Below are 17,818 nucleotides of genomic sequence, written 5' to 3' on the forward strand. Positions count from 1 at the left end.
ACCTTTCACATACCTACGTTTATGTGGGAACAAAGACCCCAATGTACAGCTGGAAACCTGGAAATCATGACCAATTTTATAGCCATGTGATAACAGATCAACGTCTCTATTTAGATTTCCTCTTCTTCCTCTCTGTACATGACACTGACGAAAGAGAGGCAGCAGAAGAACCCCCTTCTCAAATCTCTGATGAGGGGGGGCGGGGGAGGGCTCCTGCGACTTGCCGGCGCCAAGAACGGTGCACTGCCCACAGTGAGAAGGGTCGCTAGGGGCCCTTTCTCTATCACTGACCAGAGCGGGGAGAAATCAGCCGAGGTAAACAGGGGGCAAGAGTGGAGATGGTAGAAAAGAGAGAAGGGAAAAAAAAGTGAATGAGAGAGAGAGAGAGGCAGGCAGAGAAAACAAACAGGACAGAGGCTGCAGTGTGTGTCAGGTCAGTGGGGAGTTTCAGAATGTTCTCCACTGCTGTTCTCCAGAGCGCAAAACTCCTGGAGGCTTATCTGCTCCTGGCGCTGTCATTTATCATCAGGCAGGAGGAGCAGGGCCACCTCTTTGGCTGGCGGGAGAGACGCACCACCCCTAGCATACGAACAGATGTGCAGAAAACAGAGCGCACGTGTGGATGTCCATTGAGAACCCAAACATGATGAACACTGACATCTAAGATATAGTGGTTCGCGTGCTGCTATGCACTCAAAACGCACAGTAGCATTTAAAAAAGAGAGATGGGCTGCTGTAAAATACATGTGGCGGTTATATGATTGTCATTAAAAGTGGCACATGAAAAACCAATAAAACCCCATGTGCAATGAAATATTGGCTTGTGAGTGCACACAAACAGAACTGCGATCGTCCAGACCTCCCGGCATCGTCCTAAAGGACCAGCAAGGTCCTAATAGGTTTTCTTTTTCTCTAAAGTGTGTTGCAGTCATTAGAAGACAACTTGTGCCCGGTCCGTTTGTGTGTAACTTTAAACCCACCAGTGCACCCCACTGCCTATTTAGTGCGCACTGTTTCAACCCATTAACCTTAAAGATGTAGCAATGTGCACACTTGTGGTGTTCACTTTATGACAGCAGCCTAAAAATGTTGAGGTCATACTATAGCTTTTAAAATCTTGAGGAAGACTTGCTTCATAGTTGTCCATATAGTACTTTAAAAGGGAAATAAGTCACAGATATTTACTGATAACTTAGCTGGCTGCTTGCTGTACTGTAAACATATCAATGGAAAGTTAGGTGGAAGGAAAACATGTGGCAAAAACAAATCCAGAAGATCAATCCTGTCAACATATTTGATGGGATTATGAAGAAATTTGTACAGCAAAATTCAAACCTCAACTACACCTCATGTAGACTAAGGTTGCTTGATAAAAGAATCCATTCCTTATTTCAGTGTTAGCTTGAAAAAAATGTCAATGGACGCCTTATTCTTTCGTCCTTGTTGTTTTTTCACTGGGGCAGAGCGTGCAGAGTATTGCTCTTGTCAGCCACCGTGAAGGCATCCCTGAGGTGTCTGTAGGTTCCCCTGATTTGTGTGCCCCTCTGTCCCAACAGCCTCTGACTGTCGTTTCCGCTTTATCTGTCTCCCTGCGTCTGGATCCCTGCTCTCAACAGGCAGTTCTTGCATAACCATTTATTTAACCAGATTTTTTTCTTTTCCCTCCTTCTTAAGGGCCTAAAGGGTTTAATTACATACATAGACAACCCCTATAAACTTCTATTCTAAGGATTTTTTATTGACTTTCGAGCCCGACTACCCTCCGGCATTTTAATTAACCATTTATAAGAGCAGAAACTACAATTAAATTAAAAAGTTTCTATAAAGAGGCGTTCCTGTGCATTTTTGGAAGATGGCAGGCTTTATCTAAATAAGATGGTGCGGATATGTGAAACAGCTGGAGCACGGGTGCCTCGTTTAAGGAAAGAGGAAAAGCAGAACAAGAAATGACAGAAAGGAGCAGGAAAAAAAAGGCATAATTAAAAAGTGAATGGAAGGGAAAGATTGAGAGGAGAGATATAGCTAAAGCCAAGGGTGGAAGGAGGGGTGAGAAGGCAGGGCAGCGTGGATCTTGCTACTTAGGCCCTAATTACATGTTGTGAAACTTTAGGCGGCCCGCAGTCATCTGGCTGCTTTTGGGGGCCTCCTGGAGCACTGGACAGACAGAGAAATTACAGCACCATTACACACGCTTTGAAAGAGACACATAGGGCGCGCAGGGGAGTACAAGAGAGGGAAGGAGAGGTGTGAGGAGTGGGGAAATGAAAGAAGAAAGCAGGAGAGGAAAGAGGAGGCTGATGTCATTTGGCGTTTTTTAAGAAGGAGTAACAAAGCGCGAGAGTTCTCCTTTGTAAGCTGCAGCTGAGTGGAGAGCTGGTATTTTTACAGGCCTAAAGATCTGTGTGCTCATAACAATGTGGGTACACAGCACACAGCGGGGGTGCCCCTGTGAAATGTGCCCGCTCTGCACCCTCCCGCTTCTCCTTTAATATTCTCCACCCCAGAATAGCCAAACTTTCCCTTGCCTACATGCAACTGATGAGCTTCTGTAGCCATGAGGTTACATTGAATAAAGCCTTCCAGAACCTTGAAACATACTTTCCAAGCACGAGCCTGAGGGTGTACTGTTCTTTTTCATGTTAAAAGTGCTTAAATTTGCTCTTTTTTTCAGTGGTAATGTTCAGCTTTAGACTTCAGTCTGGTGGTTGGGAAGGTGACATCTGGGAGTGAGGTTAGCACCATCATCTCACACCCACCTCATCGCTCACACAATTCAGCGACCTTTTAGTCGACCCTGCCAGCTCATCCGCTTTCCTCTCATCTCACCTCCCCTACTTCTTCTACTCTTTCTTCCTCACTTCCCCACAACCACCATCTCTCCTTCTCCGTCTTATGGAGTGTGAGGGAGTTTGTCCCCCACAAAATGGGCATGGTGCATTGTGGGAAATCAAGGTGAACCTTGAGGGCTGCAAAGGTGGGAATTCCATCACAAAGTGGAAAAAAACGCAGGGGGTGAAACCAGAGAATTAAAGTGTTTTTTACTCGACAGATTTACACTTTTATTGGTTCAGTGTGCAGAAGGCAGCTTACCTGCACACATACACACAATAGTGCCACACTAACACACCCTCACCTACACACACATATACACCCCTACATATATTACATGGGAGTCCTGATATTCAAAAGTTTCTAAAACTGTGTTTTAAAGAATCTCTGTTCAGTTTGGACATTTTCCGCTTTAGATTTGTCCAGTCAAAGTATTTTTGATTTTGAAGTACAAATGATCAAATGGACTCTAAACCCACCATGGCAGCCCCAAAAGGCACTGAAAGGTCTTTAATATGCAAATAACTATAAATAAACTCTGTATTATCATTCATTGTATCCCTTGTTCCTTTGTATGAGTTTAAGATGCAAACTGAATATTTAAGAGCCATTTTTGTGTTGTTTTATTTACAGTTTTGAAGTTTTTATCTGTTTTTTACAGTGTTGAAAACTTTTATTGCATGATCTAGTTGACTGAAGAGAGAAACTGATTTACTTGGGAGAGTATTTTATATTTACATCCTTGACTGCAAATACAGCACAAAACCTGTTGTATTTGTATATATATAGATATCGTAGTGAGTTTTGATTGATATATGGGCTTTGTATTTATATTCAACTTGATCATTAGAATTTTTTAGACTTAGAGAAAGTGCCTTTAACTGTAGATGAGACGGGAAGTAGTTCAAGGACTGCCTGTTTGAGATAGGGTTGGAGACTACACCAGCTCCCAGCATTCTCAGAGAAAGGAAGAACGGCTCATATGTTTCTGTGAGTCTTGTATATCTCTAAAAAGAATTAGCTTGATCAATCTCAAGTCTTTTAAAAAAAAAATGTATAAAGGACTCTGAAAAGTTGCCAAATATAGGGACAATGTCACTAAACTGGCAACAGCGAGCACTGATTGAAAGTTACAAAGTAGGTGCTAACTTTAGCACATTTAGCTGTGAGAACGCTGGTGTTCTCACGGTGCTACATATATTTCATGCCTGTCTGTCCCTGCGATGGTTCTTTTTCTCACTCAGTACCAAAAAAGTTGTTAAAAAACAGACAGGGAGAGTACCTTCACATATGTGTTAACATTTTATTCTAGTTTATTCTCATGGAAACACATTGAAGATGTTACAATATCAATGTATACAGCTTGTATAACAGTTTAGATTGCCATCTTCTTAAGATAATTCAACACAGACAGAACTTTTATAATCATTTTAAGAGAGGACCCAACATTAAAATTAACACACCTGCATCTCATTCACACCTGGTTGAGAGGGCAAAATTTGAAAATTTTTACACAAGGATTTGTTCATATTTGTTGCCAGTGGTTTAACCTTTAATGGGTGTATGCAGAGTTATTTAGAGGGCATAGCAAGTCTACTGACTATATTGGATTAATAAAACTGTCATATCCAGTGTTTTTCTAAGGTATGATAAAGAAAAAAAACAACAAAACAACATAAATATAAATTTAAAATATAATAATTGATGACATATATCATTTTTTAATTTGTGTTCAGTTTTGTCAGAAAGCCCAACAAGCCATTTTTCGTTGAATTTGTCAAAATCAAGTATTTTCCCTCTCTTAGTTTAACACAATAATCTCACACATAGGAAAGGTTTCAAGTTAAAACATTCTCCTTATAATGTGGGGTTTATTAGAGCAGACTAATTTCTTCATAACATAAACTGCTGACAGCAAACCGGTGGCATCTTATTTTGACTTCTCTTGGACATATTGTGGTTCTTCGTGATTCTCATCCTTTACAGTATTTTTAAACAACTGAAATCTACTAAATGCATCATTTATAAAGGAGGAATTAAGCTACTTAAGATAAGAAAGCATAGAAAAAGTCTAATTACAACATCATTATCTGTTTTCAGTTTTCCAAAACTCGATTCCAGCATATTTAATAATTCATCTTAAAATCGCTTTAAGATTCTTCATGGATCAGGATAACGTTTTTTTTTTTTTAAGAAGTCTAGGTTGCATGTGATCATCTAATGCTCAACATCAAGCAGATTTATACTGATAAAACCTGAAGAAGGAAAATCTACACTCAAGAAGAAATCATGAGGGAGATTTCTGAAAGCTTCACTGCATTTAATTACCATACCATTAATCCCCTATTGATATTATCATCACATTGGAATAAGGTAAGACAACTTTGCTACATGAACTAGTTAGACCTAGATCTAAATGTTCTTGAACTGATCAGATTCTTTAAGCAATTATCAAATAAAGCTTTTGGTTTTTTGAGTATTATCAAAGTACGCAGAGTAAAACAAATACTTTTAATAATAAGTAAAACAGGATTATCTTTACCTGCTGAAGGCATAAGAGTTAGCAACTACAGTTGGCCTTAATTCCAAGAGCCAGTTGTATAGGTAAATGTGTAATGAAAGCTTTAAAATGTTTTAACCAAATCCCGAAACGCTGTAAAACAATAGCACTTTAAAGAGCAACTGCAGCTCCTTGGTCAAAGTGATCTAGTAACCGCATGTTCATGAGTGTGCATTGATTAGAGGTTTACTGCTTGTTCTCATTTCCTGATATTAATTGGCAGGGTATGGTCTTATCTGATTGCCTGTCTGCAGGCAAAGTGAGGCAGAGACAGGAGCGATAGGAACAGAGTGCAAGACAGAGGAGTCAGTGGAGTGGGCAGGATTGCTATCTGTAATCTGTGATCAATCTTGGCCGAAGTGGCTGGTGTGTGAGAGGAAAGCAGGGGCCGACCTCCGTGCTCCTTCTCCGTCTCCACTTCCCTCCTTTCTCAGCACACCTCTCATCCCAAGGGTAGCTTGGTCAGCCCTGAGGGGAGAACATGGTGCAATGCAGGCAGACAATTTTCAGGCTGACTGCTTTTACTTTCGTCCCGTTCAGGGCCTCATGAAAACAAACTGACAAAACAAAGGACAGCAAATTAATGACCCGTGCTACACAATCCCACCACCCCCTACCCCAACCTACCCTCCGAGCATCTCCCCACACAAACCCCCCCCCTTTCCCTTCAGCACAAGTCCCTCACAATTGACTCCTGGTTTGGCACGTCCCTTCCTCGCCTCCTCTTTTCTCCTCCCTTCCCCCTCCTTCTCACATTTTGACTTCTGATCGCCTTCAAATCAAGCATGCACAGACCCACATATCTGGCCATTGACATATTGACACGTGCACGAACACACCACTACCACCATCGCCCCCTGCCTTAACTCCTTGACCCGTGGCATCTGGTTTAGATTGTCACAGGAAGAGAGAGACAGAGACGTACAGAGGGGAAAAAAGTGAGTGTGAGTGAAGGAGAGAAAATATCTCTCTGTCTGCCTTTGGACCTTCATTATCATGTGTTAATATTAATGTAATTTGAAAAAGAAACAGACATTGGAACACACTGGGTGAAGAGGGGCTTGTCTGCGCTGAGTGAAACAACATGCTCACAATCCAGCCGTGCTTCCACCAACCCGCTGCTCTCGTGCAGGATTGCATTCCCTGACACGGGCCCTTTTCATGCATTGTCACGTCAACACGAGGTTTCAATCTGTTATTAATACACATTGCATGAGCCTGACTTCAGAGCTGCATTTGACTTGCAATGCAGCGTAACAGGAGATTTTGGTAGCTGTTGATGGGCAGTAAATGTTTTCACTGGATTTGATGTTCTGAAGCTGAAGTTAATCTAGTTTTGCAATAAAAACAGTCTCCATTGTGTTAAAAACAACATAAGTAAAATCATTACTTCGGTGTGTTTGTGAATGCCCTCTTAATGAATTACACAAAATACATTTTTATAAAATCTAATTCAAATGCATGACTAAGTTAAAATGTAACATACAATGGCTTCAGTAGCTCAAAATTGGATTAAAATGATACTGCATGCTGTTTTAAGGTTTTGAGACTATAATGTGTATTCAACCTCCATAAGTTTCTCTATAAAACCTTCTCCTGTCAACATGGGGGTGAGGTTGCTTGAGGACCCAAAAGCAGAGATGAGTGAGGCAGAGATTAGTTTTTGTAGGTTTATGGAGAAAAACTGAGGCAAAAATCAAGAAACAAAATACTTTTTTTTAAAATACTTAAAACCAAAAACCAGCAAACATCAGGGAACATTCATGTGGGGAGCCAGAGACGAAGAAGCAACAAAACAAGGAACCAGCACTGAAGAACTGCACATGAAGGTTATACATGGGAGACAGAACAAAGATTGGGGTAATCAACTGATATGGAGCAGGTGTGGATGGAAGAGGCTAGAAGGGAGCGAGGGTAAAGAAAACACGTACAAGGGGCAACAGAGGGTAAAATAAGACTGCTTAAAAATGGAAAATATACCAAAGATAAACAAAACCGAAATAATAACTAAAAAATAAAAACTCAAAGTCCCAAAAGGGGAAAACCATAACAACTTCAGGTTTGATTTCATTACAGTAATGTTGCAATCATACAGTCACCTATTAAAAAAACAGGAGTTTGCATCTTTTGATAATTCGTTTGACATACACGCAGGGTTATTTTGTTAGAACTGTTAATAGCGTAGTTTGCTTTGTATTCCTTTACTCTAGATTCCTTCAATCTAATCTGTAATTGGCTTTGGGTGAACACTCTGTGGGAGTACCTGCAGGCCATTCTCCTAGCTCACCAGAGCAAGGCCGCTGAAGGAGCGCTGGGTCACATTGCTCGTAGTTCCAATCACTGCCTTGCTGACATTGACAGGAATCTAATCTATAATTTCTTTTTAAAATTGAGTAACAGAAGCAAGAATCCTAGTCTAAGAGGAGGAACTCTTTTTCTTTAAAAATGATTTTTTGTTAATTCATTCAGATGTTTTTGGAAACCTATTACTATCTGTAATAAGGCTGTTTTGGGAAGAATGTGCAAAGAAAATGATCTAATCCTTTTTGTACTGTGTTTTTTTTCCTCCAAGGTCCAATAACATTTGCCCTTGATGTTTTGGAAAAAATCAAGGAATAGAGTATAACAAATGAATCACAGTACTAACAGTAATCACACTGGAAAAGCCATATACAGTAGAAATAAGTAAAAAAATTCTTAAATAAAATGTATTTACCCTTAATTTGAGTAGGTAAATGAGATAGTTTGCAAATGGAATGAGTATTTTTAGTCTTAATAAAATTATATAAAATAAGATAATTAGATAATATGCACTTGAAATAAGACAATGTAATTGTGTTTTCTTATGTTACGTGTAAATTGTCTTTTTCCATTGGCAAAATGTCTCTTTTATCCCCTCAATCCAAGAACAAATGCACTTTTTTTAAGAAAAAATTACTCACTGAGATTTCAATTATCTCCAGTGCATGGAGTTGTTTCACACAAAGCCTTCCTGAAATGGTCAAGCTTAATCTAACTGGACTGAAGCAAATGGTTCAAACAAAAATGTAGTAAATATGAGGAAAAATGACATGTTCATGTTTTTATTGGTAGGACATGAAGATTTTTATTATCTGACATCACTGCCAAAAGATCTGCTTACTGCTGTGCTAATAGTTGTTATGAAGACTTTGTGACTTCAAGATGCATCAGTTGCACAGTTCTTAGACAGTGACAGAAAAATTCATATAAATGTATATAAACCTTTTATGTGAGTCAATATCAATGATTGTTGATAGAGACACAATGAAAAATAATATTTCTATTCAGCAGATGATGCTTCTGAAAATTTTTAATGCATTTTTTATGACTCTGCAGTAGTTACATAACTGTATTTGAGTCCATGTCAATATATGTTATCTGATGTGCTTAGCAGCAGGGATCTGTTTCTACTTGGTTTGGAGTCCAAGCGAGGAACGTTGGTGGCTGCAGCTACAGACACCAACGATCTTTGATGATGATGGAATTATCATTTGGGTATGTCTGTCTCTGTGTTGCCACAATGTTTATGGTGGCTCTTAAAATGAGATGACAGAGTCATATTTCAAACCAAAGTAAGCAGCCATCTTATCACATTTATTCTATCTGACGGAAATCACAGACCAAGCTTTGCTCACTTCGGGTTAATTTTTCCTGTTCCTTTTAAAACCTTGAGTTGATTTTGTTTTCAGTTTGCTTAGGTTTTATGAACTCCAAGTTCAGCACAGAAATATTGTGTTAAAATTTGACGGTGTAAAAGCGAGCAGGAAGGAGAGATATATAGAAAGAAATAGAGGGATTTTTTAAAATGTCCATCCTTAGGCAATTTCAGAATTACCAGTTTAAGTATGAAATTGAAATATGAAATATTAAAAATACATCAAATATGAAATATATCAATACTTAGCTTTTGAGAAAATTCTTAAAATAATACAAATTCTTTGATATGCTTTCTTTCTTTTTCTTAAAAATCCATTCAGTTCTAAATGATTTATTAAAATAACTTACCGGTACCACTTGGACTTATCTTTTTTATATAAATGAGCATAATTACAGCACTAGCCATTAAAAATTTCCCCACTTTCCTTGACTGGTCCCCTAAAATTCCTTTTTAGACATCAATCATTGTACTAGGATATTCTTTGTGTCATGATTTGTGGACATTAAGATCTAAGAGAAACGTCATCTCCTGGTCAGCCCCTGTAATTCAGTGAAAAGGTGGAGTCAAAGTAAAAAAAAGTGCATGCCCAGGAGAAGGCCAGTGGCTGGAAGTTGGAGGCGATTTTGCATGGAATTGCAGGGAAGTGGTCTGCCATCCAGCAGGCTTTTTTCCTGGGAAGAACCATTTTGAATGGCTGCTACTGTATATTAAAATATAGGTTAAATAAAATATGCTTTTTAATTAACAAAAAGTCTCTTTCGCTACTCTGAAATCGCTGCAGTAAGACATTTGTCTGTTTGGAAACCTTTTTAAACACCTTCACCTCAGGTGTCAATAGAAGTGAGCAGCTTTCTGTTTTATCTATAGACTGTGTTGCCTTTCATTGACTGAACTTGTCCAAAAAGGTGATGGAAGAGTCAAAGAAATGAAAACACACAAACACATTCTTATGGGATTAGTTGGAATAGCATTTACAGGCTTGTGAGTAGACCTCAGAAAAGTTCAGGCTAACGACCTGGCTCCTGGCTGTGGCTTAATATTTAAACTGGGTTCTGCATGAATGGGAGGTGAGTTTTATCTGCCATCCTTGATTAATAAAGCCTGGGAGGTCAGACAGTTTGCCTCGGCCCCATCCACACTCAACCAAACAACAAACCCACTCACTTACCCTGCCTGCTTTCCTTCCTACCTTACTGTCTGTCTGACCCCTATGAGCTAACTGCCCACTGAAGAAAGATTTATAGTTAATCAGTCTGTATCGGCAGTAGTCAGTATTGGACTGAGCCAACTTTAGAGCACTACCACACAGGGAGAGGATGATGTCAGAATGGAAGGAATGATAAGAGAGGGGGAGGAAAGGGAAGAAAAAAGGTGCAAGAGTGAGAGAAAAGGCAGCAAGAAGGGAGGGAGAAAAAAAGAAAAGCAGTTTTTCAATGTATTAACTTAGGTCTAATCTGCATTTATGTGATCCTTAAAAATGTCTTCCTCCCCAATATTTTTTTTTTTTTTAACTTGTGCTGTTTCAGGATAACTTAAGACAACATTTACTTTATGTTGGTGCTTCAAACCTGTTATAAATAACACTTATAACTATTTTTTTTGTGTGGATTAGGCCCTCAGTTTAGGACAGTGCCATTTCAGTTATATCCTAAGTGACTTCCAGTCACTATAAACCGTCCTTGCCAATCATCCAGCTGTCTTAATTCATTTCCATGCATATTTTTTTTGCTCAATAAAAAGCTGCCAGCAACTATATTGCATAAGCTGCCAAGATGGCTTAAGATGATCAAGTCCCATGCTTTCATCTCGAGTACCGTTCTATAACGTCACTCGGGCAGTCGGTCTGCAACCGTCTGAGTCAACCGCAACCACACAGTCACAGATGGATTCCTCTTAAGCCTGTACAGATCAGCCACCGACCGCCAGCTATCAACTCGCGTCGCCACAAAACCACAAACTAACCTCTCAAAGTGAGGGAGAGATGGAAACAGGGGGAAGATGAAGCAGAAAATAACAGCAGATAATAAGAAAGCACTGTGAGATGACAAAATAGGGATAAAACAGGAATGGAAACAAGTCTAATTTGGTTCTTTTGTTTTCAAGATAACAACTACTTTGTCAGTATGCTAATAAGTTTGCTAATGACTGCCGCCGCCGAAGAACACCTAATTAAAAACAATTTGATTCAGAGCTATTCATCAGATTTAATAAAACAAAAACAAAAAACAACAAAAACCTGTTTAATGTCCCCTTAAGACAAGTAGAATTATGGCCACCTTTTGAGTTTGTCACAGCCCTCCTACTCCTTCCCCTCCTTCTCTGCCCTCCCGTCGGTCTCTGTCACTCTGTCCCCCTGCTCAATTGCCTCTAATGGACATGCTTTATCTAAGCTGACCTAACCATTGTCAAAGAGAGCAGAATTTGTGAGCTTTTTAAGTGGGTACACTCGTCAATGCACAAGGGGGTGGGGGGCACAACTGGGAATAGGCGTTGGGGTGTTGCTTGGCAAGTGTCCATCTATGCACTCTCCAGGCCACTTCGTTAACCACCACACACACAAACAAACATGCACACATACATCCCAATTCATTCCCTTTTCCTCAGCTATGCAAATAGGATGCCAAGGAAATACTAAATCAGTAGACGAGTGGGGTTTGCTCATCTGCGGAATGGACACAACAGATGACAAATGCATCTCTGGTGGCTTTGAAGCTCCCAATGATTAAACTTTTAATTGGAATGCATTCCAAAGCGACAAAGGATTCGCTTTCTCACTTTGATGTTGTATTCTATTTGTCACGTCGATAAAAAAAAAAAAATGGGGCGAGGAAAACTAATCTGGGGGGAGAAAGTTTGGGATAGATCCACCAAGACTTTGCCCACTCAGGCCAGTAGAGAAACCGGATAGGACCACTTTAAAAATCGCTTAACACGCTCAACACAAAAGACAGCTGAGAAACCCGAGCCATGTTTGATTTGAGTGTCAGGGTGGGAGGCACTAATCTGTGGACACGGCGGACACAGGTGGTGAAACAATCAAACAACCTCACACTTATGCCTGCTCACACACAAAAACGCACACAAACGTGAAGAAAATATCAGAATGCAGAAGAGTAAACAAATTCAAACAAACATGGATGCCATAACAAAGGCTTTTCCAGATATATTCTAATGTACAGGAATGTGTCCAGGAGTTTAAATATTAAGTGCATATGTAGCAAAATCCCCCCTTCACACACACACACACACACCCACCCACCCTCACACACTTACTGGAAGGAGCATACAGAAACCTCCACATGCATGTCTGCAGCTGGATAAATGACTATGGAGCATGGTGTTATTTTACAGGGCAGATAAAGACAAGGTGGATCAGATTCCAAGCTCCTGTTTCTCTCTACTGCCTTTCAGCTCCTTTTAATGTGTCAACGGCACACGCCCTGCCTTGGCTGATGGAGACATGATGAGAAAAAAAGCAGAAAACTGCCAAATATTCTCTTAAACAGCTGTGCTACATACATTCTGCACTCTTTTGCATTCTTTATGTCTGGTCATTTGTTGAACTAATGACCTTTATTAAGATTATATACATCTTATTATAATAATCAAGGATGATTTTTTTTTCATCTTTTCTCCAGTTTTAAAAATGGAATGATTAAAGCTTATTGGGCAAGACAAGGCAAGGTGTTCATCGATGTTTCATGTTTGTTTAAACATGGTAGACATAAAATATTGCATCATACTTATTTATCAGAGTTTATTTTAAAAAAATATATTTCTGAAGTTGAAGTTGTTTCATCTTTAAATATCTTGTATATATTACAGGAAAAAAAAATAGAAGTTAGCAAGAACCTTATAGCAAAGGTATGAACACACAATTTAAATATTTCTTTGTACAGAAAGAAAGATAGATAGATAGATAGATAGATAGATAGATAGATAGATAGATAGATAGATAGATAGATAGATAGATAGATAGATCTCATGTGACACATCTTGTGTTATTTAGTTTTCAATGTTGTGCAATAGCAGAAGGAGGCCTTTCCCAGAGATACTTACCCTCAAACTCATATATTAACACACACCTCTTATTTTTTCTTTTTCTTTCACATGCACACAAAAACACACACATACACACATTCAGGCCCCAGGCCATCCTCTGTAATGGGATCCTTACTGTTATTTCTGCTGAATAAAATAAATCCCACTAATTAACATGTTAACATGATTGATGGGCTCCAATTCTGCATGGAGTAGAGAACGTCTGCACTTGAGCTGCCCTGCTGGCGACTCCACACAGACCATAGGAGAAAAAGGAAATGGGAATATGAAACATGTCACACGGAGAAAAAAAAAAAAGTGCAAAATCATATAAGTTATTATGAGTGGCTGACCAAAATGTCTGACAGCAGATGAATACGTTTCTTCCAAACAGAAATTTAAAAAAAGACTGTGAATAATGCATTTCAGTGTATAAACTCTAACTTCCTGCAGGTAAAAGTTTTTTTTTTCTAAATCTATACAAACAAACATGTAGATAAGTGTTATTCTTCTAGAGAAGTATGAGGAAAAGTACATTAATCATATGGCAGCAATTTGATATAAACATAAAACCTTATAGGGCAGGACATTTGTAATTTAACATTTAGAGGAGGATCTTGATCTAATTGCCCAATAAGAAATCTTAAGGAAAGGAAGGAAAACAATTTAAAAATGTCTAAGTAAAATCTGACTTGATACTAATACCATATGGTCATCATTGCATTCTAGACCAAAGCAAAGTGGCAAAAAAAAAAAAAAGAAGAAGTACAGTGTCAATTTTTCAGTGTTAAAGTAACATTTTAAGAGAGCATTTGGTCCTTCTCGGAATTAGTGTTAAATTAGAACTCTACGTTGTGTAAATTTTACTCCAGTTGTTTTTGTAATAACTCTAAAAGAGTCAATCTACTTAGACACTGCATATTTATGCGGAATTTACTGTGTGGATAGGAATGATATATGAGCCAACATTATCTTCTGATTGGATGGAAGCGTCATGTTACAGATTCTTGAGTTACTGTTTGGACTTAAATGATTTTAACATATGGACATGTTTTAAAGTAGATCACTTAAATTTATTTCTTGTTGAATGTTTACGGTCATCTTCCTGATGCAAAGGGGACCTTCTTCCCAGTCTTATTTTTTTGGAGCATCAAATAGGATTTTTCTATGTCTTCCCCTGATTAACCTCCAACTATATTCTCACAGAATTCTGTGCTAAAAGCATTCCCTCAGCTTAATGTCGCCGCTTTGGGTAACTATGTATAAGGTTTGTTCAAGGAGAACTAAAATATTAGATTTCCCCTTCTCCCAATAAAACTTTTAATCCGCCATTCTAGAGCTATCAAGGGGTCTTAACTGCATCTATGATCAATTCTCCTTTACAGAATTGACTTTTTCTTTAAAAAAAAAATACAATGACAATTGCCTGGAATATGTTTTATATGTTGCCTCGGTGTTAAATTTCTCCACAGCTTTATTCCAAACCTTTCTGCTGTTTTCCTTTAAGGTTAAGTATGTTTGCTAATGTTCTCAAAAAAAAAAAAAAAAAAAAAAACTTTATGGAAGTTGAATTTGTATTGAAATAAGTTTGTTGCGCTGGATTTTTTATTTTATTGTTGTCTAAACTCAGCTAAAGTTAGGACTTTAGGTTTTTTATAAACTTTATCATGGTTTTCAGTTTCTTCTCTTCCATTTTGCAATCTTGCACTAGTTTGTCTATCTCTTAAAATCCCAGTAAAACATATACAATTTTGTGATTATAACATGACAGCATGTGAGAAAGTCTAGAGGTGTGAATACTTTCTCTGTCTGCCTCTGTTTTAAGCCAGCATCAGTTTCTGGGAAAACTCAAAAGCCAAAACCTGCTGTGCCTGTCCCGTTCTTTATGAATGAATTAATCAGTAGTGACATTGCACAACATGCTCTCTCCTTCCCCATCATTTTAATTAGCCGTTTATATGAACCCACCCCCCACCCCCCATCTCCAAACCTCTTTGTCCTCTTTTGCATTTCATTAATACATTAACATGCACTTGACAAAAAGAGCAAGGACGCAGACATGGTTGCAGTCGCTTGACTGGTCACTTTGTAGTCTCCCACCTGTCTTGCTCAGTTTGCCTGCTTCATAAAGAGTTTTGGCCTCCTTCTGTCCTACCCCGAGCACACCGAAAACAAACTTGTAAGGTCACTGGTAATGGCTCCTTTATTATGTTAATGAGTGTAGCTTGAGGTTTTCCCTAAATGAGGTGCCAAACATTTAAAGTTTTCCCAACAACAAAGGCAAACATGGGATTTTATTGAGAGGAAATTAACCATTTATTTTCAGAAGAATATATATATATATATATAATTCCTTGACCACAGCTTGAATAAAAGGGAAAAGTGAAGTTGTGAAAAAGTGAAAAAATTCTCCACTGTACTTCCGGTTGTCAAGAAAATAGAATAGCATGCGTTAAATGTGTTCTGGCTGTATTAGTTTTCATATCCTCTAGCCCTCATACTTCTCAGCCCTGTCTCCCTCTTGTGGGTAATAATTGTTTTTAAGCACTTCACCAGACAAAGCGGCAAAAAAATGCCATCTAAAGGACAGAAAGCTGCTGACAAGGAGTGTACAGTACAAGCGCTACTGGTGCCCCTGCACTTGACACCATTACTGTGCTACTTGATGAACTCCGCAAAAAGCTGTTGGATAATTTTAAGGCATCTTTTGATAGAACTGATGCCAAATTGGACCAATATAAAATATCTTTGGAAAACTACGACCAGTGAATCTCTTCACTTGAGTTTGCCAATGATGACCTAAGCCAGCACGTCTCGGAGTTGGAGAATGCCTACTCTTTGCTTCGGGACCAGAATGCTAAGCTAAATGCTAAAGTTGTTGATCTGGAGTACCGCAGTTGCCGGCAGGACATATGCATCCATCGATGAGCTGAAACTGCTCTCGGTGAAACCACCAAGAGAGGCTGTTTAACTAGGTTTCACCAATTATCTGGCTGGTTGGTCTTGGGGTATGATCCTTGCTTCGGGTGTGCGGTCCCAAGGCACCGCAGAATGTCCGCCAAGGTTTAAAGCAGGGTTAATTTCTTTAATTTGTACTTGTGACAGTGTAATAGCAATAAAGTTGGATTCTAAATAGAATTCCATTCTATTAAAAAAAAGAAACTGTTTCCAGAGATTTATGGGAAGGATATCTTATCTTATACCTGAGACAGACAAGGCCCACTGGGTAAACGTTCTCAGTTAAATAAAATATAACTTAAAAAAAAAATTACAAGGATCCTGCGCTTTGCCTCACTTTCGTTTCAAATACTGGGCGTCCAACCTGAGAAGTCTTGTGCTTTGGTGCTTCTACCATGACAAACCTACCTCTTCTGACTGGGTTGCAATTGACCTCTGTTCACACAGCAATATTCTCTTCTGTGCCAGTTGTCAGCTCTGCTTAGCCTTCATGCTCTACTTTATCTTTCAAAAACTCACATCAACCACAGAGACACAAACAATGGAGAGAATTCTAAGCTGTATAACATAATGCTGGATCTTAAAAAACCCTTGGAAGATACATTTTAAGTTGGAGTATTGGCCTCCCTATATTCAGTGGGCTGGTTAACTCATCCAGCTCTGTGCTCGATACCAATTGATCCAATTTAAGGTGGTATACTGGGCCCATATTTCAAGAGTTATGCTGACTTCTATGTACCCCACTGTCAGTTCACTGTGGATCAGATGTAATCTTGTGGAGGCCTCTCTTAATCAAATGTTCTTCTCATGCCCTAGTTTGAAAGATTTCTGGGAAAAATATTCAGAACATGATGTTGTGTATTTAAAGTCAAGCTGGAACCAAAACCGTTAGTGGGCTTTTTGGGGTAATTTTGGACAAACCGAATGTAAGTACTGCTAGAAAGCCTTTTATAACATTTGCCTTACTGTCGTATAATCTTCCTCAAATGGAAAGATTATACCTCCCACCCCCCATCTCATTCATAATGGTTGCATTCTATAAAGTCGTGTATAAACCTTATAGGTAAAACAGGTATTCACTCAAACAATCTCGTGATACATTTGACAATGTTTGGGGTCCCTTTTTGAGAGCATTCCCAGCTCTTTAATAATTTAAGTCTTTAGCGACTGTGTGTGATGGCACTTGGTGTGTTGCAGTGATGGAAAACAGAGGTGTCAAGTGACAAAGTACAAATACTTCATTACCTTACTTAAGTAGACATTTTGGCTATCTGTACTTTACTGGAGTCATTATTTTTTAGAAAATATTTTACTTCTACTCCTTACAAAATACACCTAGAGTTTTGTTTAATTTACGTTCATTTTTGTTGTGGCCTGTTGGTATTTAAAAATTACTATTAATGATTAATTATTAATATTAATATTTAAAAAAATATAAATTGTCTAAAATATTTGTTTCATCCTGACATTTATTTCTTTTTGGTTGGATTCGGTACTGCACTAAATTGTTTATAACATACCAAAATAAATTGTTTTTCAAGTTGATGCAAATTTACATTTGACAAGCTAAGAAAATCAAGTATAAGGAAGTTATCATCCAGAATAATGTTTCTTCGATAGGGCAGTGCGGTAAAGCATCTGTCCTTAAATAATTTTATTTTACTTTTATATTGTAAGTAGTTTTAAAAATTGTACTTTTACACTTTCACTTGAGCAAAAAGCTTATGTTTATATTCCAACTACAAAAAGCG

The sequence above is a fragment of the Cyprinodon tularosa genome, unplaced genomic scaffold, assembly GCF_016077235.1.
Source record: "Cyprinodon tularosa strain WSP-4 unplaced genomic scaffold, ASM1607723v1 ctg86, whole genome shotgun sequence".
Taxonomy (NCBI): Eukaryota; Metazoa; Chordata; class Actinopteri; order Cyprinodontiformes; family Cyprinodontidae; genus Cyprinodon; species Cyprinodon tularosa.